The sequence below is a fragment of the Berghia stephanieae genome, chromosome 2, assembly GCF_034508935.2.
Source record: "Berghia stephanieae isolate SIO BIC M18660-M18661 chromosome 2, UCSD_Bste_1.3, whole genome shotgun sequence".
In the NCBI taxonomy this organism is placed as follows: domain Eukaryota; kingdom Metazoa; phylum Mollusca; class Gastropoda; order Nudibranchia; family Aeolidiidae; genus Berghia; species Berghia stephanieae.
This window is the reverse complement of record NC_088361.1, coordinates 4219653-4247152: the sequence shown is the minus strand read 5'-3', so window position 1 is coordinate 4247152 and position 27500 is coordinate 4219653. Positions and strand designations below refer to the sequence as shown.

The 27500-nt window shown below is 35.5% G+C and overlaps 1 protein-coding gene across 5 annotated transcripts in view; it reads left to right on the top strand.

Moving 5' to 3' along the window:
* LOC144964191 (FMRFamide receptor-like) overlaps positions 1 to 27500 on the top strand; it is a 258962-nt gene that overhangs the window by 219486 nt on the left and 11976 nt on the right. Inside the window, exon 1 of one of the 5 annotated variants that reach the window (XM_078898171.1) lies at positions 21426 to 21447. The exons of 3 other annotated variants lie outside the window; for them this stretch is intronic. The gene's annotated coding sequence lies outside the window, so the exon portion shown is untranslated. Of the gene's footprint in view, positions 1 to 21425; positions 21448 to 24757; positions 24898 to 27500 lie in introns of those variants that run through there. One more of the 5 variants, XM_078898172.1, reaches the window with a different exon arrangement.

Genomic DNA, 27500 nt, shown 5'->3' with positions numbered 1-27500 from the left:
ACCACTTCCTATTTTGATACCAATTTAGTATTGAATGTGCCGATATCACAATGAGCGCTTACTATTTTGATACCAATTTAATATTGAATGTGCCGATATCACAATGAGCGCTTACTATTTTGATACCAATTTAGTATTGAATGTGCTGATATCACAATGAGCGCTTACAATTTTGATACCAATTTAGTATTGAATGTGCCGATATCACAATGAGCGCTTACTATTTTGATACCAATTTAATATTGAATGTGCCGATATCACAATGAGCGCTTACTATTTTGATACCAATTTAGTATTGAATGTGCTGATATCACAATGAGCGCTTACTATTTTGAAAACGAATTTCTGAGCTTGTTTGCATAAGAAAAAGGTTGGAAAAAATTATTAAACTTTAATGTTTATCCCCATCGAAAATCCCCTCAAATTTCTTACATTTGTAAGTTGTGTAAAGGTCACCGATCAGAAATAGATCTAGATGTGAAATGGGTTTTTATTTTGCATTTGCGTTTCTTTGGCACTTCCTTTTCACTCTCTTGTAACAATGAATGGTTAATAATAGGCCGCTGAGTTCTAAAACCCACTGCTGGATGTCCGTTGAGGTCATTGCTCAAGTAAGAGCGAGACGGTTTATGTGCGCTCGGGAATAAAAAGAAAAAAAGATAAGAACAATGTAAAAATGTCACTGACCGTCCAAAGTATCTGTTATCAACAAGGTTATCTTAGTATTAGTATGTGCCATTTTGTTTTCTTTGGTTAATTATTGACTGACTTTACCTGTATTAATTTGTTAATTAGAAATTCTATGTTAATGTACGCTTCATACTGGGAATTGTCTAAGCTAACTTCTTTATTCTAGAAAGACAAGTATTTACAAATTTGGCCAGAAAACTCGTTTTCAAATATAGATCGATTTAAATGACCCTCATCTTGGCAAAAACTCTCAAACCTGGGAAGTGTTTGGGAGTGAGGGGGGGGGGGGGGGGCGCGCGCGCTCGCGCGCGCGTGTGTGTGTGTTTGTGTGTGTATGTGGTATACCAATCGTGTAATAATGCTTCTATCACAATCTCTATCCTCTTCTTGTGAAAGTCTGCTTTCAATTCATCTGACAATGGCTATCACTATGACTGTAACTACTATCCTAATCGAAGCGCGTGAAAATTTTCAAAATTTGAAAAGTATCTAGATATGACAACAATACGGTTATGAGAAGGGATTAATCAATTATTCAAAGCTGTAGCAATGTTACCTTATTTAACTAGATCTCTGAAAAACACACATATTTCAAATATCTATCGATTTAAATGCCCCTCATCTTGGCATACGTCCTCAAACATGGGTCCTCGCAAGGTCCCATGTTTGAGAGTTTTTGCCATGGTGAGGGTCATTTAAATCGATCGATATTTGAAGAATGAGATTTCTGGCCAAATTTTTTAATACGTGTTTTTCCAGAGTACGGTAGTTTTCTGGTTTGAATGAATCAATTATTACTAATTATATCTGTACGTTTTTAAGGTTTCACCATGCTCAATGTCCTTCACAGCACTGCATTATTTATCCTGCAGGCGATACTAAACCAAATCTCCATTCTTTGCCTTGCGTCTTTTTCTATATACACTTTTATAACATTCTCACTGCCTCTCTAGGTACTCATTTGCTCTGAAGTCGAGTGGAATAATGTGATCAATGTGCCTTTCCCCGGGATGAAAAGCCAGGCCCAGAGTTTTGCGACCATTGTCACCCATTGTATAAAACCCCATTCAAATTGACTTGGCTGTTTTATAGCTCGACGTTGTACATTATAGCCACTATGTCAGATACATTGATTTGAACCACGATCTTTGATACAAACGTGACACAGTCTCGACCAAGTTATAGCTTTGGTCATGGTGATCATGAAGCTCTTAAGCTATAGATGATTATTGTACCGTTTTGTAATGACAATACCGTGATATTTAAATTTGTCATACTGACACCATATTCTCTTGATATCGTAAATTCATTCTCGCTGCTCTATGATACAACTCGAATATAATTTGACAAAATATTGATGAAACAAATCAAACAATATCAATTTATTTATTTATATATTCGATTATTCGATTTTGAATATTTATTTATCTATATATCTGTACCTTCGGGCACATTTTTTCCAGGACTGATAACCGAACTGAGAGTTATAGGCTTGATTTAACATTGTTGTAATGGACAGTACTTTGCTTTGGTTGAGAGTATTTATCATGAATAACAATGAGATCATGACAATTTAGGTTATCAGACCGATGTGTACACGTCTCTCTCTCTCTCTCTCTCTCTCTCTCTCTCTCTCTCTCTCTGTATATGTGTGTGTGTGTGTGTGTGAGAGAGAGAGAGTGTGTGTGTGTGTCAGTGTGTGTATGTATATTTACCTATTCATGTATGTATGTATTTGACTTTTAAAAATTGAATAATGTTTATTGCGTTCATTCAACCACTTCTCTTTGTTTGTTTACATCAGAAAACACGGAAGAAAGGGAGGGAGCAATGCAAACATCGGTCTATTGTATTGAATTAAAGGAGACAACAATAGCTATGCATTCTCTCAGACAGCTTATTGGGAATTATTATAGTATAGAAACGTAACCTGAATACATTATTTACTGTCTACATATTATGCATACATCTTTTATACAAAATAACAATGACATATACAAATAATAATTTGAAAAATAGTTATGATGTATATTTTCATAACAAAATCTGATTTAAAGTCTTTAAATCTTCTAAGGCTTTCCGGTGACATAAGAATTAAGAAAAATACTTTACACATAAATTAAATGCTATATAGTGTATTATACATAAAAATCGAAATGTCTCACTGTTTCATTAAAGATACATATCAACTATCTATAGTTAGGAGAACTCAAAACAGATCTGAACTAGTCTGAGAATCTGCTATCTTTGTCATAAGAGACTCTCAAACGTATTCAAATCTGGCTGCGTTCTCATACTCTCTGGCAGATTATTCCACGAAACTGCAGTGGCATAACGAAAGGAGGACTGTTTACCGAAATGGAACCTTGACAAAATTACGCCTATCAATCTTGTGCTGTGTAAATTTAGAACATTGATACGTGCTTCTTTTTCTTTCAAACTTGTTATTTCAGCAATGTTTTCACAATCTAATTTTCCTTATCAAAATAATAAACAACCTGTCTGTGACTTTTTACCGATGTCAGTGTAATTAGATGGTCACTATTTTAATACATCGAAATGTAGTTTCACAGCCGAATATAAAACTGGACGATGTTTGTACTACGTCTTTTTGTAATTTAATCTTTGTGTACTCTGCAGCTTCTTAATTAATTTCTAAGAAAGAAACCAGGTGAATTATTGCAACGCATGAACGCTGTTTAAGCGTTTAACGTGCTTAGTAAATTGGAAGCATAGAAATAATCAGTTTGGGTCGCGATAGCTCAGTTGGTAGAGCACTCGCTCTACACGCAAATGGACCGAGATAGATTTCGGTTGAAGTCGGGATTTTTTTTTTTCCTGATCACCTGTCTACCCAAAAGTGATTGGATAGCTGGCTCTGTTAGATTTGCGACAGACTCGTGTCCTATCCAATGGATATAAGCCGCTATTGTCCATTTCACACTATAGAAACGGATCTTAGTGAAATGCCTAAACCACTCGGGCAACTCCCCCCCCCCCCCCCTCTCACATTAACCTTTTTTCTGTTTTGCTATTGACTAAAGAAAGGTTTTGAGTCCAAAACGTTCCGTGTTTGCTATTGTGTTCACTTTTCACCCCCCCCCCCCCCTCTCACATTAACCTTTTTTCTGTTTTGCTATTGACTAAAGAAAGGTTTTGAGTCCAAAACGTTCCGTGTTTGCTATTGTGTTCACTTTTCACCCCCCCCCCTCTCACATTAACCTTTTTTCTGTTTTGCTAATTGACTAAAGAAAGGTTTTGAGTCCAAAACGTTCCGTGTTTGCTATTGTGTTCACTTTTCACCCCCCCCCCTCTCACATTAACCTTTTTTCTGTTTTGCTATTGACTAAAGAAAGGTTTTGAGTCCAAAACGTTCCGTGTTTGTTTTTGTGTTCACTTTTTAAAGCTGTTTTATTAAATTTCGTACAGTACTTTAACTTTTCCTCGATATAAGGTCTTGGTTTCATTTATTTTGATTTGTCTTCAATATTCAGGATCTTGTCCACACCGACATAATCATCACTTTGAGACAATGAGTCTCACTTACTGCTCTCAATCAGAGCTTCTAATCTTTTATCATTATATTATACAAGTAGGATCGTTCTCCGGACATCAGATGCCCGTCACTGTTTCCTCGATTTAAGATTTGAGCCAGATTTCAGGTATAGTAGGGTATAAACTGTGTTGCATCTAATAACCAAACACGCCCCTCAGTCACGCCTAGACTCACACGCTGAGTCTATAACTGGATAATTATAGCATTGACGTCATTGGTCGTATCAATAACGTGACTCAACTTCTTTGAACAAAAGGATAAATAAAAAATAAAAAAAATTTAAAAAAAAAAGGGGGGGGAGGAGGTAGAAGTCTTACATGTCGCTCTCCCCATAGTGTTAAGTCCGGGTTTCTCTAGCGTTAAATGAGCAATGAGAGTTTCTTACTCCAGCCTTTTACAAAGTACTTTCCGACCGATTTAACAACATACCTTTGGTGTTAGGAGAGTTAAAAAGATTCTCAACAGTAATGCATTAGAAATTGTCCACTTGTGTATAAAAAAGTGATTGAAAAATATGTACCCTGAGTTTCACTACCTATAATTTTGACATTGTTTAGGGCCTAGGAATCAGATTTTATTTTGGTCGCTATAGTCACATATCATCCAACAACTTACGTACGGTCCATTATGCCTGTTAGCATGTGAGACAGCAACGAAGGACCCCCAAACTCCTCTGTTCACGGCCATCATCTTCAGGGTGCTCCGGCTCTTCTCCCCCCCCCCCACCCCCACCCCCACCCCCACCCTCCTCTCACCTCTCCCTTTATTTTTCTCCTCCAAGTTGCTTCTTCTTCTTCTTTCTTCTGGTGTCCAGTGAAGGGCAGTTTTGCTGATGTTTCCCTCCTCCTTTCTCATAGCATGCCCGATCCATCTCCACCTTCATCTCATCATCCAACAATCGTCCTTTTTTTTGTTACATTTGTCCATTCACATTTATAGGAGAAACACAAAACGCTTACACCATTTTTAGTATGGATAGAACGGCATTGACGTCACTCAGCTCTTTATTACTGAGTTTGCGCGACAGGGCGCCAACGGGTCCCGTTAGAGATAGACGACGATTGGGATTGTTTGGAAGCTTTAACCCTTTGCCCACTAGTCATTATGACATCCGAAATGCTATCGCCGTCTACATCTACGCCAGAATAGAAATAGAGGGTGGAGCCTACCATGATATAACATTTTATGGATCCCTAATTTCATCATATCAGTTCTGTCCACTGACAGGTGGGTGGATATCGCTTTCAAGAACTTATGTCCTTATATGAAATCCTGAGTTTTTGACCAATCAACGGATTGCTCTTTTGATAGCTCGCTTGTCAACATAAGTCAGCTCAGCCCTTGATTTATGCAAAGGCATCACAGGCGGTATATGTTGTGTAACTTCAAAGACCATGGTTGACCGAAAGCGATGAATGGAAGCCAGTGACTTCTTATATATCAGTAGACAATGATGGAAGCCCTACTGTGGCGTGGAGAACGAGGTCTTGTATCTATAGTTACGTCATATCTCAACGCTCGTGAATTCTTAGTACGGCTGGACTCACAATCAAAACTCGAAATCTGTGTTTTAAACTCTTGAATCAATCGAGTTACATCAGTGCGTTCGTCTCATTGAGAAATGAAAAAAACGATATATAAATCAAGAACATCGACCGGAAAATAAGGAAATTATCATAAAATTATAAAATTTGAGAAAGCTATTTTCAAAATCAAATATATTACAAAAAAGGTTATTTCTAGACCGATTTTTATGAGACAAAGACAATTTTTCTCCACTTTTCAAGCTGATTCCAACAATGAGGTTTTCAAATTTATCGCGATAAGATTATTTGTCATTATTTTTTTTAATACCCAATTGACTGCTCAGGAAATGAATACGTAATCCTTGGCGGCTAGCGAGTAGGTGTTAAATTTTGCTTACCCTTTCCCACGCAGACGCACACACACACACACACACACACACACACACACACACACACACACACACACATATAGAGAAGGATGGAAACTGTTTGTCTGTGGCCTATGCCCTGACCCAGGGTGAAAAAGGCAATGATGATGAGTCACTCACGACTTTATTTATTTAAGTGGAGAAAAATATGTAAAGAACATTACAATAGTCATTCAGAGCCATTAGACTCAAGGAGTCGGAGTTTATCTCGGTGTCTATAGCGTAAAAGGGACAATAGCAATTGTTTGCTAACCTCTAGATAGGACACCGGTCAATCGCAAATACATTTCGCCAGGTATGAGAGACCCAGTTACACACTTACTGATGAGGGATCTGGAAAAAAAATTCGACTTAATCGGCATCGGTCTCGGTCCCTTTGCGTGTGAAGCTAATGCTCTACCAAGTGAGCCATCGGGATTCCTCTTCTGTATAGAGGCCTTTGTTGTAATTATTTCTTCTTCTTGTTTGTGAAGGTTATTGCTATTACGTGATTTTGTTACCCAAAGATACTATTAGCTAAAATGAAATGTCTATCTTGGAACCTATGTATGCATTTTAGCAGGTCTCATAACCGAACGCAATTATAGGCTCGTTTTAACAGTGTTGTAGACGACATTATTTTGCGTTGGTTTGAGAGTATTTCCATTACAACCTTGAGCCATAACAGTTTAGGCGATTAGACCTGCATAATATGAGAACACGTCACTTGGAACGCAAACTTGAGCAGTTAGAGAATCTATATATTATTTTTTTTAGGTCTTGTATAAAATAAAACAATAAAAAGAAAAGAATATTATAGCTCATTTGTTTCTTTCTTATGATCAACGTAATGTAAATATTGCTGCTCGAAGCTCGAAGAAATAGATAACAATGTGACATTGAATTTAATTTCAATTTAATATACGAAAACAGAATTAATGAAATTTTATCTGTTTTCGTATATTAAATTGAAGCTTACATTCAATTTCACATTGCTATTTATTTCTTATGATCAACTCAATTTGAAAATGTTATTTACATCAAAAGGAGGATGAATAGAATGTCTGTTGTCGCCAAATCCTTCCGTGAAAAGGACCAGTCGTGTCGTGTCATCCACCTATGACAGCATTTAAACCTAGAAAATGAATTATCTCGTATAATGGTATAAAAACGCTATTCTCTAGAAATTAGCCTAATTGAATTATCAGTGAATTTACATAACAACGAACTTGCCTACAAGTCTAAACCGTGAGACATTAAATTGAAGTATCTTGTCGACCAATTGGGAGTAATCATAATCACTATTAATTTGAATCGGAAGTTTTCTGGCTAAAATGAGAAAAAATGTGTTTTGTCAATGTTAAGCAAAATTCTTTAAATTGCCAAGTCTTTGCGGGATATTGTGTTGTTGTAATATGAGCTATGAATCCTCTAGTTTCAGAACTCTCAATGCATCTGGAGAAAATAAAATCATAAAATAATTATTTTGCATTCTTTTGGGCGTGGCGAGTGACATTCATATCACCGCCCTGCCTTCAACTTGCATTGTATTAATTTATGAAAATAATTTGATGTATGGATGTGATGATTGAATGTCACTGATAAAGGCGTAGCATTACAAACGGAATAAGAGATCACCGGAAAATATTCGAATTAGCCACTAGTAATAAATCTTATCGTATGTAAAATACACAACCTATCTGTATCTATACAACAGTGCAAAGACAAAGACGTTCGGCTATGTGATCTTATGGTATGACACTCGCTCCCGGATCGGAAGGTCCGGGGTTCGAGCCTTGTTCGGCGAGTAGTTGTACTTGGAAAAGGCTCTTTACTCATGTTCTTTCACCGAACTCAGGTGTAAAATGAATACCTGGCCGTTAACAGCGTTGTCTCTGTCAGAAAAAAAATGTAAGACATGTATTTTTGGTCACCAAAAACTGTTTCAGTAGTAAATCCTCGCCCTTCAGAATAGCATTTGACATTGACCGGGCAATAAAGAAATGCCAATTGACGGCGCTTTTGGTATCGTACACAGAGAGAATGGTCCTTAACAAAATGGCCATATTGGTTTTCCAGCGCCTCACACCTCACACATAATAAACTGAATATAAAATATAAACACGTACTCTTAGATTTACTAAGAATAGTCACATGAAGACGTTTGTATGCCGAGCGTAGTTTGGGCTCTATGAAAGGAAAATAGTTTTACACTTGGATTGATCAGGTTAAAAAGCTAATTTGTTGTGCTTGACAGTTGATTATCAGTTGATGATCTTGGTGTTAGAAGTTCTATGGATAAAATTCTGCGCGCATGAATTTGATGCATTATATACTTGCAAGCAAGAATGGATCGACCACTTGACGAAACATATTAATTATTTGGAAATACTCTATTGAGATAGGTTCGGGATATTTAATAGATAAGCATCTCGATGAAGGAAAAAACAAATTTCGATGAATAGATAAATGAAAAGTGAAATAAAGGAATCAATAAATAGGAACAAATCCTGCGTGGACATTTGTAGGTCTGGTAAATGTACACAGTTTTATGGGCTGGGTTTAACATTGTTGTAAATAATCAATATTTTACACCGGGTTTGATATCATATCCATTACAACAATGAGCCCATAATAATTTGGGTCATCAGACTTTCAAACAATTACACGTCGAACAAATCCATCAAATCTTTGGAAGTCTGGTAAGTAAACAGAGAGCTCCATAACTTAAAATATACATTTGATGAATGAGTTTCTAATTTGTTATATTTGATTTCTCTTGATGTTTATGATGATTATGGTTATGATCATAGCAGAGAATATTTGAGCTGAACCTTTCTTTCCACCCTTTTTACAGCCTTTGACCCAAGCACCAATTACTATGATAAGTTATAAGCACATGCACATGATCTGAAATGAGAATATAATGTTAAATGACTCCTGGCTCCATTTCGAATTATAAAATATTCTATAATATTTTGAGGGTACGATATAGTCCAAGAGAGTGTGTAACTTTTTGTAAAGACAATAAAAAAGATAAACAAACAAAACACACACACACACACACACACACACACACGCATACACACACTCAAGCCAAGTACACACATGTACAGGTTGTCAGATTTCCATTTCATGGGATCATAACTTACATGAATAATGCATGTTTTTTTATTATACTATAAAAATAGAGAAAAATATTCATTCTTTGTGCGGCTATGTGGTCTTGTGGTATGACACTCGCTTTTGGAACGTAAGGTCCTGGGTTCGAGTCTCGCTCGGCGCATAGTTGAGTCCTTGGAAAAGGCTCTTTACTCATGTTCTCTCGCCGTACTCAGGTGTAAAATGAGTACCTGGCCGTTAACAGCGTTGTATATGTCGGAAAAATTGTAATATCGCATAACAGGCTCATGTCTCGTTCTTCATCTTACGTGGTGCTGCTGGTCAGGGACCCCTTGAAAAGCGCTTTGAGCACGTTTAGTGGATATTAGCGCTCTATAAAAGATCAAGTATTTCATGACCATATGTGTCACCTATCGCCTCAAAATGGTATGATTTAGGGGTGGCTTTGAATGTGTAGTCAAGACATGGGTAATTGGACAAAGCTTGAATGTTTTATTCGGGAGGATTGCAAAAGCTAAAATATCACATTTCTGGTCATTTTAACTTTCAAATTGCGATAGACTGGCGTTCTATCCAAAGAGTAGCATGCAATTACTATTGTCCATTTCACACTATAGAAACCGGGATAAACTCCTGCTCCATGGGTCTAATGGTTTTAAAAGACTACTTTTAACTTTCAAATCGCCTTTTATCACCATCTACACACGCCCGACATAATACTTTTTGAAGGGATGGTTCACATCTTGAAGAAAGGACCATGGCATCAAATTATGTAATGTTTTGTTCCTGGATTTTTAAGTTTTCAATTTTCTCTGGATTTAGCTTTAGGCGTCAAATTTATGTCCATCAGAATAGGGGGATGAATTCAAAGGAGTTTCAAGCCCTCGGGATATCGGATAAAAATTGGCTATAAACATAGGCAGTATCTTGTTATGTTTTGACAGCGCAGAGCAATTAAATAACATTCTTGTTTTCATTTAAAAAGTTTTTTACATTTTTTTTTGTCACAGAGCTGTCTACATTCCCTTGACGACGGAGCTTTCCCCAATTTCTTTAACCTGAAAAGAGTAGTTGAGCTACTGCTTGTTGTTCTATTAGAGGGAAGAATGTCTCTCAAAGTGCTTTAAGTTTGCTCTTAACTAAATCTGACCACTCTACTACGGGTTATGAAACAAGTGTCATGTCTCGTCGTACATGTTAAGTGTTGGTGTTGGCTAGGAGCCCCTTGTAAAGCGCTTTGAGCACGGATAGTGGATATTGCGCTATATACCTGCTCAAGTTTTTATTTTATTTTCATCATGTAAAACCGTGAAGTAAAACTAGGTAAAACCAGAATAGGCGTCTTCTCAGTCTGACATTAGCAATGAAGTCATCTCTTATCTCTTGTGATTGCAGTTGTTCTTGATTTATTTGTTATTTTCATTGCTTTGTCTGTTTACCTTAACCCATAGAGATTGATATGACCAAATGATAGCATTGTGTGACGTGTACATTTATTGCCAGGTATTATTGCTTTATATTATTGCTTTTTAAAATGTCACATTAGGGAAGAATTGTTTTATGGGATGATTTAGGAAGGCATATACCATTACGCTTCATTGTGTAATATATATATATATATATATATATATATATATATATATATATATATATATATATAGTCTTTTACAAAAGTAACTAGACAAAACTGGTTTTAATTTGGTGTATAGTTTATTGAATGTGTGTTAACTATTGAAAAGTTGCAGATGTTAAAAATCAATCATTAAAATGGATTTTGCAAAATCGAGCCCAAAATTGAAATCAACACACATGACGCACTTCAGTATTTTGTATGTCCACTGTTACTGGTAGAATTGATCAACGGAACAACTCTTTGCCTCATTGATGACGTTTTCTGATGAACTGATTGCTATAAATTAGGGAGAACTAATAACAAAAGTGGATGTCTAAAAGCAATAACAAAGAGAGGAGTTAGTGACGTCCATTTCGTTCCTTCTATAATATTCCAAGAACTTATCTCACTCCGTCCACTCACTCCTCCTTCAATGCATATGTAACTATTCTATTCCGTCACATTCGTGTGCAGCTATACATTTGGTCTTGTGGTATGACACAATTTATTTTTATTTTTTTCTGGATCATCAAATGGCACGTTTCTAATAATTTGGTTACAGTTTGGTTACTAGAAAGATTTTTTAGTCTTGGAACACTCTATACCAAATGTCTCTGTGTAAACAAAGTAAGATTGCGCTATGCAGCTCGCTCCTTAACCAAAACCTTATTTTATCTCTCCAATTGGAAGAAGACGATTATCAACAGTCAAAAATATGGTTTAGGGCTTGGTTGAATTCAATTTTTAATCCGTCCAACTGGAAGAAAAGTTTGTCAAACAAAATTTCGTTTTTATCTATTGTTGTCGTCGTCTGCTGAACAGGATTTGACATTGCATTCGATTCGGAAATTTTATGTATCCAAGTGTTTTGCATTTAAGCAAATAGATACTTTTTAACATTGTGCTTAGATTTGATAGATCGATATTGTTTAAGTATGAGTCTCACTAGAGTTCTGAAGACCCACTGATGATCTATCTGTCACTATCGTTCACTTAACCCGTGGTGTTCAATTCATTTTTATTTTCGTTTTAGGAATTGATATCGTCTTTAAACATTGACTATTATAATATGTTGCTGCATCCCCAGTTAGGAGCTACAGTGGCTTAATTTTCATGGTGGGCCATATCATACTGATATATCATCAGAGCAGGCATCAGAGAATCGACCATGTTTCACAGACAATGTGGTTTACAGATCAATCTGCCCTCATTCATTGAGAATGTAAGCAAATTACAAAATTGAAATGATAAATGAAAATTTAATCTTTCCCGCCAAATTGCAGGCGTTTTACTACATGTCTAAAAAAAACTCATTCCAACGGTAAACCCTTACCAACAAACAAACACAGTAATCAAGATTAGGTGAGCATTGCACAATGGATTCCATGCTGACGATATTCATATGGACTATTGCTATAATAATGTGCATTTTTGCTTTTCTTTTCAAAAAAATCTAGAGGCTTGCTTGTTTGTTTGTTTTTCTTTTTTTTCTTTTCTTTTTTTTTTTGTTTGTTTTTGTTATTTTGTTTTGATTTGTTGTTGTTGTTGTTGTTGTTGTTGATGTTGTTGTTGTTGTTGTTAGTTTGGGGGTGGGGGTGTTGTGGGATTTGTTTTCATTTGTTTTCAAAATTGTTTTCAGTTACGATAATTATACCTTGTTTTATTTTTTGAAGCATGCAAATGTTGATTATAAAATAATATCAAATAACAACAAGTAAAACGAACGACAAAGAGCAGCATTTAATTTAAGTTGACCTAATTGATAAGTCGAGATATAACTGTGGGGTGTTCAACATTAAATTACATATATTACATAGTATACTTACCGTGCTCGTTTTGATATTTGACACCGCTACCCTTGTTTTGTTCACATTTCTAAGGGAAAACTATTCCCCATCCCCTGATTCAGGTCATGAAAGAGAAGGAATAGATAACACATAATCAAGCGAGATGTTTTGGTTGACTATTTTTACAACATGAATATCGATAGTGTGTCTTTATTTTGAAATATGACATGGTCTTTGAATAACAATACTAATGATGATGATGATGATGATGATGATGATGATGATGATGATGATGATGATAATGATAATAATAATGATAATAATATAAGAAGAAGAGAGAAGATAAACAAGAGAAGAAGAAGAAGAAGAAGAAGAAGAAGAAGAAGAAGAAGAAGAAGAAGACAGAAAGAACGAAAGAAATGGAACACCAATGGCAAAATGTAATCCCTAGTTCATTCTCTAGTTTTTTTCTGACCTCCGTCCACCCAGTAATGATGTTGTCGGTAGATTTGTCAGATCTGGCGAGAAGTCTTTACAATAGACTAGCTTTATCTATTTGGTCTCAACTATGTTTTTCTGTCCAATCAGTAGTGCGGCTATGTGGTCTAGGGGTATGACACTCGCTTTCGAATCGGAAGGTCCTGGGTTCGAGCCTCGCGCTCGGCGTATAGTTGAGTCCTTGGAAAAGGCTCTTTACTCACATTCTCTCACCGTACTCAGGTGTATAATGAGTACCTGGCCGTTAACAGCGTTATCTTTGTCCGAAAAATTGTAATATCGCCTAACAGGCGTTATATCCCGTCCTTGTAAAGCGCTTTGAGCACATTTAGTGGATATTGCGCTATATAAAAGCTCTTTTTTAATATAGGTTATTGGAATAAACTCTGGCTTCATGTAATCGTATGGATCTGAAAGGGGGTGGATGCTGATTTGTTGGCCCAATAAATTATTTGAATAATTTACGTATAATTAGTGCCACTCCTCGGCTGGCACACTTTTATTTGATTCTCGTCTCTAAAAATCTAAATTCGGGTCTTTGAAACCTTTTGGATGCTTTTGAATACCTTAATGGTCTCTCCAATCTTATGATCTGTTGCCTGACGTTTTGAGAAAAGTAGCATTTTTTTTCGATTTAATTCAGAATGTAATTTAAAATTTATTACATCTCTCTCTCTCTCTCTCTCTCTCTTTCTCTCTCTCTCTCTCTCTTTCTCTGCGCGCGCGCGTTTGTGCGTTTGTGTGTGCGTGTGTGCGCGCGAGCGCGTGCGTGTGTTTAAAAAATCGTGCACCCTGTTCCTTCGTCGGACAAATATATTGCAATGAATTTTGTAAAATAAACTTGATGAAAATCGTTATTATAATGTTCAGTAACTTGACAACATGGTTTCAATCATGTCTATCATTATTGTCATTGTCATTATTATTATTATTATTATTATTATTATTATTATTATTATTATTATTATTATTATTATTATTATTATTATTAATATTATTAGTATTGGTGGTATTACACTTGTTGCGTTTTATGGTTATTAATGGTATCATTTTATTTTTTGGTTCCATTTATCTTTTTTTTTCTCCCACTTTCACGTATGTTGTCATCAATGTGTATGAATTATTGACTAAAGCCTAAGAATAAATAAACTCGTTTTACAAGTAATGAGCTTTTCCCCAGGACTCAACTATGCCCTTTGAAGAGCGGGACTCGAACCCATGACCTTCCGGTCCGAAGTTGATTGACATACCAGAATACCGCAGAGACCACATACCTGTACTTAATTAGAAACAGCCAATTTGTGTGTTTTGGAATAATCGATGTTGAGAAAGAGGTATGAGGGAAATTAGGTCGTGTGGGGTGTTGCCAGAAAAAAAATTACTCAAGAGAAAATACAACAGTTATGTCATCACTTCCCTCGAAATGACTCATGGTAACTTAGTAACTGACTCTAATTTAGCGCCTAAACTATCGGAACAATGGCGGACGGACGACCTTATGAAATATTTCTCCGACGTGCATAAAAGTGTATCCAGAGGAGAAAAACATTATAAATGTTTTGACTTTTATAAGTTTTGATCACAAAACATATGAAACGTTCTAGCCAGCATGAAAAATAAAAAAGTACCGATTTTCTTTGTTTAGAACCACCATGGCCGCCGTTGCTGGGCGACGTGACATCAGACTATTGAATCCAATTGACCTTGAGTGGATTGGATCTCGTACTATATAACGGCACCTGCCACCTGGCTAATAAGAGAGATCTTGCTTCTCGTATTCACGATAAAGATGTGTGAGTTCTGAATGAAGAGAAGACAAGAGGACAGTTATTCCACGCAGTTTGGAACGTGACAGCGGATAGTGGATATGAATAACACTAGAAGCCCTAGCTCTATCTCCGCATACAGGTTTCTGATTATGAGTAATTAATATGGATTTGCGGTATAACCATAGATAGATAGATGTGGAGATAGAGAGAGAGAGAGAGAGAGAGAGAGAGAGAGAGAGAGAGATAAATTAATAGATAGTAGGATATAGTTGAGAGAAAGGGAGAGAGAGAGAGAGAGAGTGTGTGTGTGTGTGTGTGAGAGAGAGAGAGAGAGAAGGGGGGGGGGGGGGGATGTAAGTCTATGTGGGAAGAGTTGTGCGGGGAGGAAGGTTCGTACATTATATGCTTTGGATTAGTAATTGCTTTCTCAATCCGTTCTCCGCAATGAATCAAAACCAAACAATCATCTTTGATATGGGCCGAAGTTTTCCCCCCAATTTGCAGACACATGATATTGATTTACCTTTCCGTTCGTATTAAACACATGGAAAAGTGTTGTGATCCAGCATTCATATTCCTGATAAATTACCTTAGTCACCGTTAACAGATGTGTGTGGCATCTTAAACTTAACTTTAACTTGAAAACATTTTGTACGTAAAGTCTGTACATACAAGAGATGAAGTGAGTAGGAAAGTACCAGAAGACAAAAGAGAAAAAAAATTTCGCGGCGGTGATGGGGGTTTGAACCTTACCTTACTGTACATGGACATTCACAATGAGATATTCACTGAACGCATTTTGAGCCTTGTAGTCTAATTCTATCAATAAATCTCATGTCCAAAATGGGCTTTTAGAGAGTAGATACCAGTCGGAAGTGATACGGTCATTATAATATGCATCACTTTTTGATTGATTCTTTTGAACCTGCAAACGAACGTGTGCTCCAGCACGTCAAAAATACGCGACCGTTGTAGAGTTTTGAGAAAATACCAAGGCATAAATAAAACAATCTAACTATGAATTTGGCAAAATCAAAATCAAGTTGATATTTTATAAGGCAAGGTATATATGGTTATATGATATGGAAGAATGACCAATTATTTTTATTTTCTGATTTCATGTCGATTCACAATCCTAGCTAATTTTAAGAAAGACATTTATTGCCCATTTATTACTGGATGTACAAATATGTAAAACCTGACTGGTGAAAAGTTGAACCTTGTTCCTGTTTGGATGCGTGTTTGCTTATTGCTTCATCATAGAGAGGATATTTGGCTCAATGTCATGTCGAGCCTTCATACACCTGTCACGTGCTGAAAATCTCATGAACTACCAAATCCCTTACACGGCGTGATTTATGTTTATAAATATCGTTTCTAACGTTTATTATATCATATGAATAATTCGAGTTACATTTTTGCTTACGTTCCATATTTAACTTGTAATCCTAAAAGCTGATTTATCTACTTTTTTTCTATTTTTTCTTTCGTTTTTCTTTTTGTTTTGTTTTGTTGTTGTTTGTTTATATATATTATTTGTTCGCTGTACAGATACCGCTGTAGTTAGGACTCGGGGATAGATGATGGGCTGTTTTATCAAATTACCAACGTATCGTTCTTAAAATCAAGGATATAAAAATTATAGGATGTAATTACTTAGACGTTCTTTTTCCTCAAAATATCAAAAGTCTAGCATCTGTCTCCCATGATTCTACCGCACAAGGCGATTATACTTTTGAAATCTGTCCTCTAACCCGTATTTTCTGACGAAAGTCAATGAATTACTCACAGAGTAAAACTAAATAATATGTCTAATAAATTTGGCACCCCCCCCCCCTTTCCACCCAAATAAGAAATGAATTCCGTAAACAATGCGTTCTAAACAATCCAATATCCCATTAGGGTTGAAATTGTGATTTACGTTGAAAACATTCAATTTGTTTATTTTTTAGGCAATGTAAATGTTGCTGTTGGAAGCTCGAAGAAATAAATAACAATGTGAAATTGAATTTAAGCTTTCATTTAATATGTGAAAACAGATGAAATGGATGTTTTGTTTATTCATCTCAACAACGCCACTACTTCATTATCTCATTCGTCTGTAGTGTTTCGTTCATCCTCTTTTGCTGATAAAGGGGAAACCCGAAACGTCCGTTTAATCTGTTTTCGTATATTAAATTGAAGCTTACATTCAATTTCACATTGTTATTTATTTTTTAGGCGCACGTTCATCAACCTTCCAAACTGCGTCTATATCCGTTCATATTGTCATTGTTTTAAAATTGATCTATCTTGGACTTAATCTAATGGGATATAATTTTCTTGTGGTCTCAGTATAAAGATCAACCCGACCTAATTCCATTTTGTCACAAATTAGGACACAAATGCATTCTGTACACAGCGAAATAACACATTTTACCTTTTAAACTTGACATGTGTAAATTTAAGTAGACAGCTTTTCCGTGAAGTGAGAAAATTTGTAGTAAGCTTCATGAGTATCAATGGCGTGACGTCGAACCAACACTGATGTAGTTCATCCTGGACTTAATCTCATGGGGAGTAATTTTCTCGTGTTTCGCCGGCTATCCCCGGAGTATTCCAAATTCTACGAGGAACCCTGCAGGGTACTGTTCTGTCTCCTGTAATGAATCAAATAGCAGTCTGTGCTGCAACTATTTCTCTCTCTCTCTCTCTCTCTCTCTCTCTCTCTCTCTCTCTCTCTCTCTCTCGCTCTCTCTCTCTCTCTCTCTCTCTCTTTTAATCTCCCTCTTACTCCTCGCTTTTAATCTCCCTCTTACTCTCTCACTCTCTTTTTATAATGATAGTCATTGCCACAAAAACCCAGAACTAACTAAAGAACAGTCTGACGTCGGTCATTAAACCGGTGTTTTACATCTAATCGTACTCCACACCCACCACACATACATACACACACACACACACACACAATAACAATATATATATATATATATATATATATATTATATATATTATATATATATATATTATAATATTATAATTTATTATAATATACTATTACATTATTATTATCATTGTTATCATCATCATCATCATCATCATCATTTCGATTACCATGTGACCCGAAAAAAAAATACAGTAGAAAATATTTGATATGATCGTATCGTTGCAAAATTCAGCTCCCTACCAATAGCGTGTTTGAAGCTATTTATCTGATGCAGCTTATTTATATGCATTATAGACGTCTAACATTTTACTGTGGCTCACCATTGACATGAGGAGATACATATTTAACATTCATATGAAGAGATTTAAAACTAATAGGCAAGGTATCCCGATTAAAGACATGGTATAGTATGACAATTTTGACAGAATATCTTCTATTAATTTAATATCGCTGTTGATTGCTATTCAATTAATTCACATTTATAACTACCTAGTTTAATACAATGAATGTGTACTGGTTTTCAATGTTTTATTCTTTATACAATGATTGAATCAAATCATAGAATTTGTTTTAAACTAAGTGTTTACTCCTACCAAATTTTCAGTCATCGACAGAAATGGGTTATCTTAAAAAAGGAACAAAATACCAAACACGAAACGTTTTGGGTTTAAACCCTTCTTCAGTCAATAATAAAAACATCGAAAACATTAGTACATTAACTTAAAATCCAGAGATACGCTAAAGACGTGTTTGCCACGTCTTGTCCGGATGTAATAGGATCTTGGAATGTAATTGGCTGAAGAGGGGTTTGAGACCCGAAACATTCCCTTTTGGTATTTTATTCACTTTTGTAGCTATTTTATTCGTTTTTTTAAATATTGAAGTCACTGGATTATTAATGTTTTATATACCTGATATCGGAATGAATGACAATCTGTACCGGTTTTAACTTTCTCTACCAATGCTTACGTGGTTGGCAACCAAATTTTAAAAAGATTGAGCTTTTATATAGCGCAATATCCACTAAACGTGCTCAAAGCGCTTTACAAGGGGTCCCTGGCCAACAGCAACACTGTTGCCTGTTAGACGATATTATTATTTTATCGGACAGAGACAATGCTGTTAACGGCCAGGTACTCATTTTACACCTGAGTACGGTGAGAGAATGTGAGTAAAAGGCCTTTTCCAAGGAATCAACTATGTGCCGACCGAGGCTCGAACCCAGGAACCTCCGATCCGAAAGCGAGTTTCATACCACAAGACCACATAGCCGCACATACAACACAATAATGCTATAACCTACTTATAACAAAATTCTACTTCTTTACTACTTCTTAAAGTGTTGATTTTATTAGGCCTATAATGTACCTTGAGGTCAAGGCCAAATTATAACTAAATAATAAAAGAAGCTTTCAGTCGCCTCCCTTTCTGTCCAGGGAAATTAGATAATCATGTACTTCCGGAACGTTACCTTGTTAGGTTTTGTGTCCTCGTGCGTTCCCTTTAATAGAAGTTTAACTGCTAACAAGATAGGAAATCTTGTGTAACACATAGCTGAACAATCATACTGTGAATATTTTATTTATAAATAATGTACAACGTATGTATAAAAAGAACAATCGGTGGATAGAATTCCCATAGGGTGGGGAAACGTTAGCACACCCCCACCACAGGCCCACTTGACGGTTGGATTCAACCTAGAAATCTCTTCGATCCTCTATATGAATTGTCCATCCCATTAAGATGTTATGTCCTTGACCTTGAATGAGGCTATAATTTGGTTTTGCTTTGGCCCTGCCCGAAGCTTCTGTTACTGAGGAAACATTCAATAAATGCAGTTATCTAATTTTCCTTTGCTTATCTCCTTTCTAATAGTTTGAACGCACTTGAAAGATATCTGATTGTTTCGCATTGGTAGAATCATGTGTCAGAGTAAAGGTGTGACTCTGCTACTGTGCTAGAAGAAAATTAATTAAACATTAAAACGATTTTGGTATAAATGTGCTATTAATTTAAATGACTTTCATTTTGTGAAAAACTTTCAAACCAATATCTTCAAGTTGGACTTCGAGGAAGTCCCAGGTTCGAGAGATTTTGACAAGATAGGGGTCGAGTTAATCCATCGAACTTTGAAGGACGAGTATTCTGACCAAAATCATTATAATATGTTATTTTGTTGTTTTTTTTTCGAGTATGGCAGTATTTGTACTAGATAGGTGGTTTCAAACTGGACAAATGGATGGATTTGCTGAATGATCTAATCCATATTGTCTTTTAAAAGCATCCCATTTGTATCCCCATTCTCTTTGTGTGTCTTTTCTCTATTGTGTGTTTGTTTCTATAGATAGTTTTAAAACTTTGATCGATAGAGAGTTGCATTATCTAAGATTTCAGCTCATTTGTTTAATAGTCTATTGATAATATTTTGATAGATTGCTTTTTATTTTTCATATCAAAGGCATTTAAGGTTTAAAGAATACAACCCCTAATTATGCCTTTAGCCATGTTATGTTATGAATTAGTTCTGGAATAGTCTTAGAGTGTCGCAAACAAAGCAAATTCTCTCAAAACAAAACACATTGTTTCAATGTTGCTGTTTAGAAGCGAAAAATACACGTGGTTTAATTGATATGATATTGAACTCAATAATTTTATTTGTATTACTTTGTTTTTATTTGTTAATAGGAACACTGAGTTAATCTCTGAGTTTACTGGGAAATTGACTTAAATGAACCTTTGAACCTTGAATCTAACTCTTGGTGAATGGATGGTTGGGCCTTATTTAGATCTGACTTAAAGGTCTTTACAATTAACCAATTTTCGGATATTGCCCATTTCATTGATTGAAATATAACATTCTCTAATTTAAAATTTGATATGAAAAAGCCGAGAACGGATAATGACCAAACCATCGATAACTCTCTCAACAAAGACATATTTATTCTCTTTAGACATCTTCTGGTAATTTTGAAGGAATATTAATATGCAATAAGTACTGGAATGAACCAACGAATCTCGACGAATATTATTTTATTAGATATGATCAATCCTATAACTGCTTACGGTCTATGAATAGAAATTGAGGGAAATGAGAGAAAAAGAAACAAGCACAATCAGCGGAAATGACGTGATTTCCGGATGTGGTGTGGTCCGCACGTAATTTCCGGAAATTGTGTATATGTATTTGTATGGAATACAGGTAAATCATAGCTGAAGCTAGACATAATGTGATATTATCGCAAGATCTATGATCCCAATTTACCCACTGATTACAATAATAACAACCATTTTATTATTTACTGTCTTGTTATCGACATCTTTCTCATGTTTACGTCTCGGTGCTTTTCTTGGATTATTTTTATTATGTTTGATAACGCTTTTAATTTTGAACATTTTCTATACGTTGATTCGTCTAATTATTATAATTAGCAACGATAGTATTGTCAATCGACGTTGGCTGGTTTCGTCTCTGCATAATATCCTGGTGAATGCAAATCTTTTCATTATTTTTCGTTCCATTCGGTAGAGTGTTCTATTCTTATGGTTATGACATGTGAGAAAGGCCTAAGTATTTTGAAATTTTAAAATTATTATATAGTTATACTACTGTTTCTTGTGATTCCCTGAAATTGGTGATGATTTTTATTCGTTCTGCTACGGAATATTCAATTACTTATTTCTATCTTTTTAGCCACTCAAACTTCCTACATTTTTTCGCTTATTCGTGTCACATTTGGGCTTCTACCAATTGTCCCGGTATACCGTTTATCAAATTCTTGTTAGTGACCTTAGAATTTACCCCACTTTTATACAAGTCATACATCATAATGATACAGCTTTTGTATTATTTATCCTCCCCAAAGCCATACCACTTATTCTCCTTCTTCAAGTACCGAGTCTGTGCCAGACATAGGTGATCATGGTACACCATTCATCTCTCTGATCAGATACAACAAAAGCTTTTTTATTATTGTTCCTCATTGAATCCACACACGACTCAAGACGTCTAGGATAGACTACTCTTCTTTTTTTTCTGAAGGAATGACAATAAATGTTGACTTTTTAGGATTCCTATCTTTGGTTCAGTGGCTAATCGTAGTTTTCAAAAAGATGCACGGGTGAGGGATGGAACAAGCCATCCCGCGATCACTCTACCTGTCTCTTTCTTCTTCTTCTTCTTCTTCTTCTTCTTCTTCTTCTTCTTCTTCTTCTTCTTCTTCTTCTTCTCCTCCTCCTCCTCCTCCTCCTTAACCGTCACCTTTTCATTCACCGAGTGATATTTCTCTTCCATGAAAATGAAATGAAAATGATAAAACATTAAACAATCATGAACAGATAATTGAAACTCAGTTTGTTTTATTTTTTAACAACAAATTCGGGAGCAGGCACTGGTGTAAGATAAAGATATTTAAAAAATGCGTTTGAGACAGCAAGAAATAAAAGTATGGTTGTGGTGTAATGGTAGCACGTCTGAACTGTAAGCAGGAGTACTTCGATTCGATCCCCAGTCTAGGAAGACTGATTTTTGGGGATTTTTTTTCTTGTATTTTCATTTCTTTCTTTGCCATACACACTTGGTCTTTATTATTTTAAAAACATTTCGCCTCATCACACATCCTTTCTTTCTGTTCATATATTTCTAACATGAATCTGAGCCCTGTTTTCACCATGAAAGCCTTGTATGAAGTACATCAAATCGATGAAATTGAAATTCAACCTTGAGTCTATTTTGTTGTCGTCGGTACCCTTATTAACTAGTCAACTGCCGTACTTTGGAAAAACATGTATTTATAAATTTGGCCAGAAAACTCGTTCTTCGAATATCGATTGATATAAAAATGACCCTCATCTAGGCCAAACATCTCAAATTTGGGAATTCGCGCATAGAGTTGAGAGTTTTGGCCAAAATGAGGGTCATTTAAATTGGACGATATTTAAGGACGAGTTTTCTGGCCAAATTTTTAAATACATGTTTTTCCAGAGTACGGCAGTAGACTGGTCAATGCTGAGACGTCAGACGTCAGACGTCCGACGTCAAACCGGCAATGACCAAGCCATCTGACGCTGGACATTGATTTGCATATCCTTTATCCCATATGTCACTCCCTACATTATATCGACCACCTGATTTATGATGTAAAAATTGATTTGCAGTGATTATCATCAAATCAAAGTCCTGCTCATCAGCAGCCGAGATTGTACATATAGTATATAATGGAATTTCGATAGTTACGAGTAATGCTAACGAGTAGTGCGTAGTATTCCAAATTGCCCTGGTATATTGTTTACTATATATGATTACAAAACACACAGAGAATGATATTTTTTAAAAATTGTATAGCTGCTTCCTTTACATTCATTGAATCCTATCAGCACACGCAAGTTAGTTTTCTAAATAATAATAATTTCTAAATATATGAAGCTTATATGATTAATCCCGATAACATAGATTGTAGAGCACTCGCTTCTCGTGCAAAAGGAACCCAAGTCAATCCCGGGTGAAGTCGAGATTTTTTTCTTACCCTTCTGTCCACTTATCATTGATTGGGTAATTGTCAGATCCGTCGAAAAGTACATTGCCATAGACTAATGTTTTATAAAGGGTAGCAAGCAATTGTATTGTCCTTATCACGCCATGGAAACCGAGAAAACTTCTTCTTAATGACTCTGAATGACTACTTTTAGATTTATCAGTTAACATTATAAGCTAACTTCAATGTCTACTCAGGTGTGTTTGCTTCTTAATGCATTGTTTGTGGCTCTCTGTGTGCAACATGAATAGAACAGTGGACTTATTTAACTAACGGTATCGGTGGATAGAATGACAAAAAATATAATGATAGCCTAAAGAGTTTCTGCTACGCACAAAATATGTCGAATTTGTATTAAACTGCTTCATATTCATGGACACTACCCCTTAAATTCAGACCACTGCTATCCGGATATCTTGACAATCCAGACAAATATGTCCGTCATTCACAGAAAGCTCTTTTTATTTTGGACAGAAATTATTTGTTTGAAATATCGATGATCTTAATTCTAAGACTTTGAAGACGTTTCAGATACAAAATTATTTGATACATTTTTGAAAACATAGCCCTTCTTATAATTTTGTCCACACGTTTTAAAATCATTGAGAAAATTTTTCTACTGTTATTTTGCTGCCAGATCGTAAGTTGTAAAAAAAAATCATCATTATTTAACCCAAAGAAATGGATTGTAACGAATATTTTCCTTAGTTTTTCAAAACAGCTTAGTACTACTAAGCCTGGCAGAACATTGCGCTCGACCGGCGTCCTATCTTAAGGGTAAGCAGAAACCAGGATAAACTCCAGCTCCTTCGCTCTAGATAGAGAACTACGTTTTAAATTGTATGCGAAAAAGGAAAGGGGGTGCTGTTGATTGTATTGCTATTGTGAATTAGATTTTACTAGTGACGTTCCACTAATCCTATTGATATTAACCAAGCAACCGTTTGAAATTTACGACTTTTATCTCTAATATCACAGCTCCAATGAGATTTGATTTATCGCACATATATAGAGAGAGGTAGAAAGTAAATGGTACGTACTAGCATTAATAGAATATAGACTCTAACAATGATATAGGGGTTTATGATACATGCTGGAGTAAATTTTACCTTGTCGATGGCCTTAATCCAAGACGTTAGCAATGCCAGTAGGGGGTATCGGGTATGTCGTCATTATCACGTCTATCTACTAGATTAGAATGGAGTTTAATATAGAACAGATTAATTTCTGTTTTGGGTTATAACTTTTTATGTCGTGAATTAGATTTAAGTTGATTATGTGAACATAGTTGGAAGTTTTATACACATTTGTGCATTATGATGGATTGATAAATATACAGATAATTATTTAATATTATTATAGAGGAACGTTTCTTCAATTATTCTGATGTATGTTTTTTGGGCTATTGATTGTCACATCAAATAATTTGATGATACGAAAATCGAAAGGACAGTTTAAAAATTCCACTGACTGTGAGTTACTTTCTTAACCTTCAAATTATAATCGATTCAAAATATGTTTACACAAATGGCGGTGATTTTATGGCTTTGTGGTTAGTGCAAGCCCATACAATTCTAACACGAACTTTTTTTTATCTCTTGTTGAGAAAATTTTGGTTTTAGGTTTATTTATTTTGGTTGTTTTTTAAAAATTGATTTTACTTTGTGTTTTTTTTTTACTTTTCCACTGCTGGATTCTCTATTAATAAGTATATAAATTGTTGTATGCTTTGTTTTGTTTAGGTATGGCCAAGTGAAACCGACTCCTTGGTCAACTTCCTAGATCATGTCGTTAACTCAGGGCATTTAATGCCTGAAAGCCAATTCCTACTAAAGCTATATTATTATCCTCATGACTTTTCTAATCAATCTACTACATACAGGCGAGGTTTTGAACAAATTCAAACTGTTCTTCACTTATGTCTACATACATAATATACTAACAGAATGGATATCAATGATGCAGTTTTAAAGTCACCCCAAAAATGTCAGCAGGATTTGTTTTTAAGTTTTAGATCTTTGAAGTTTTAGCATTTGATTTCTTTCCCAAACGTATTAATTTTTGAATTATTTCTTTGTGTGTTGCAATTCCAGAACAAACAGGCGTAGTTCCTTCTAATAAATATACTATTATAACACAAACCACGTTTAAATATGAAAATATGACAGGACAAAGAATTTATCCATATTTTCTATTTTTCTCCCCTGCGATTACGCTTTGATGATGTTTTGCCAAAGCTTACAACAATGTTTGGAAAAGAATTTTAAATATCGATAAACAATTCTTTGAATTAAACATTCTCTGTCTAACGACAAAGCCTATAGGGAATGAGATTTGCGGAAGAGTAGCGTCCCTTGATTGGACGTCACCTTACAGAGAGAACGTCATTTTGGTTTTGAAGTGTCTCAAGCCGCTTTCACCGGAACGAGAGACGCATGCGCACAACCAACATGACGTTCTCTCTCTAATAACTTTTCCGCCGGTGACGTCACAGACTATAGGTGACGTCCAATCAAGGGACGCTACTCTTCCGCTAATCTCATTCCCTATCGGGAGGGTGACTCTTAATTCTTTAATAACAAGACTGAATTTCTTTCAAATGATATTGCTTTTGTTTGTTTTGTTTTTTTTGTTGTTGTTTTTTTTTTCACTTTATTTTGAGATGGTTCCAGACTTCGTTTTATTCAACAGATTAGTATTTGTAATGCAAATCGGACTTAGAATTTTAGATTGCGCAAAATTTATATAAATTTGTACAAAGTGCTTTACAAAGGGTCCCAAGCCTACAGCAACACTTAACAATTAGGACGAGACATTAAGGCTATTAGCGGGACTCGAATCGTGGACCTACTGCTCTGGGGACGGCAAGTTTCAGACAACAATACGAAACACGATGCTGAATTAGAGTGAAGTCGTACCCGATTTGTTAAGGATTAATGTTATGCTTCAGTTATCATAAAATAAATATTGCTGGCGCGTGTCGTGGCATGAGAGAGGACTGAATACCTAATCGGTATTTGAAATCCATGCAAGTATTATTGTAATGCCAAATTACGAATACCCTTATTTGCAGATTGTTTACATCCAGGTTGAAAGGTTACACGCGACTTGATCCGGCTATTGACCCTTAAGTCTTTCTGTTGCGGAGAGTTGTTTTCAGAAAAAGAGATATTAACCTTAACTGTCCTACCCTGGAAAAACGCGTATTTAACTAATTATTGGCCAGAAAACTCGTCTTTCCAATATTAATCGATTTAAATGGATCTCCTCTTGAATGAATGAATGAATGAATGAATTTATATAGCGCCTAGATCCACAATGTGCTCAGAGGCGCTTTACAATGCAAATAAAACACAACAATAAATTGATAATTTAAGCATAAAATCTATCATATTGGAATATCATTAATCAATTTGTAATTTAATTACCACGCACTGTGCTACAAAATGAAAATTTAGGATATCTATAACATCTAGGCCTAATAGAAATGTTAAACATCAAATGATTTTCTAAAGAGATGTGTTTTAAGTTTCTTTTTAAAGTTTTCAAATGTCGGACATTTTTTGAGGGATGAAGGCAGTTGGTTCCATAAGACGGGTGCCGACTGGCTAAAAGATCTCTCACTAAAAGACGATCTACAGCGAGGAACCTAGAAGAGATCTTGACCACTGGATCTAAGATCTCTCTCCGGCACTAGATATTAACCATGTTTTGTAGGTATACAGGAGCTGTCTTATTAAAACACTCTTGGCAAAATTTCTCAAACCCGGGTGTTCGCAAAGCCTCAGGTTTGAGAGTTTTTTGCCAAAGTGAGGGTCATTTAAATCGATCGATATTTGTAGGATGAGCTTTCTGGCCAAATTTTTAAATACTTGTCTTTCCAGAGCACGGCAGTTAACTGGTTAAATATGATTCCACCGGTTTTACGCCGATGCCATTGGTTCAATGCAGTATTTACTGTTGTACAAACTTGATGTAATATTAACATATTATTTTACAGAACACGATGTAGTCTAATATTGATTAAAATTTACATTTTCAGCACGTGCAACGTTGAAGTAATTGAAACTTTCTT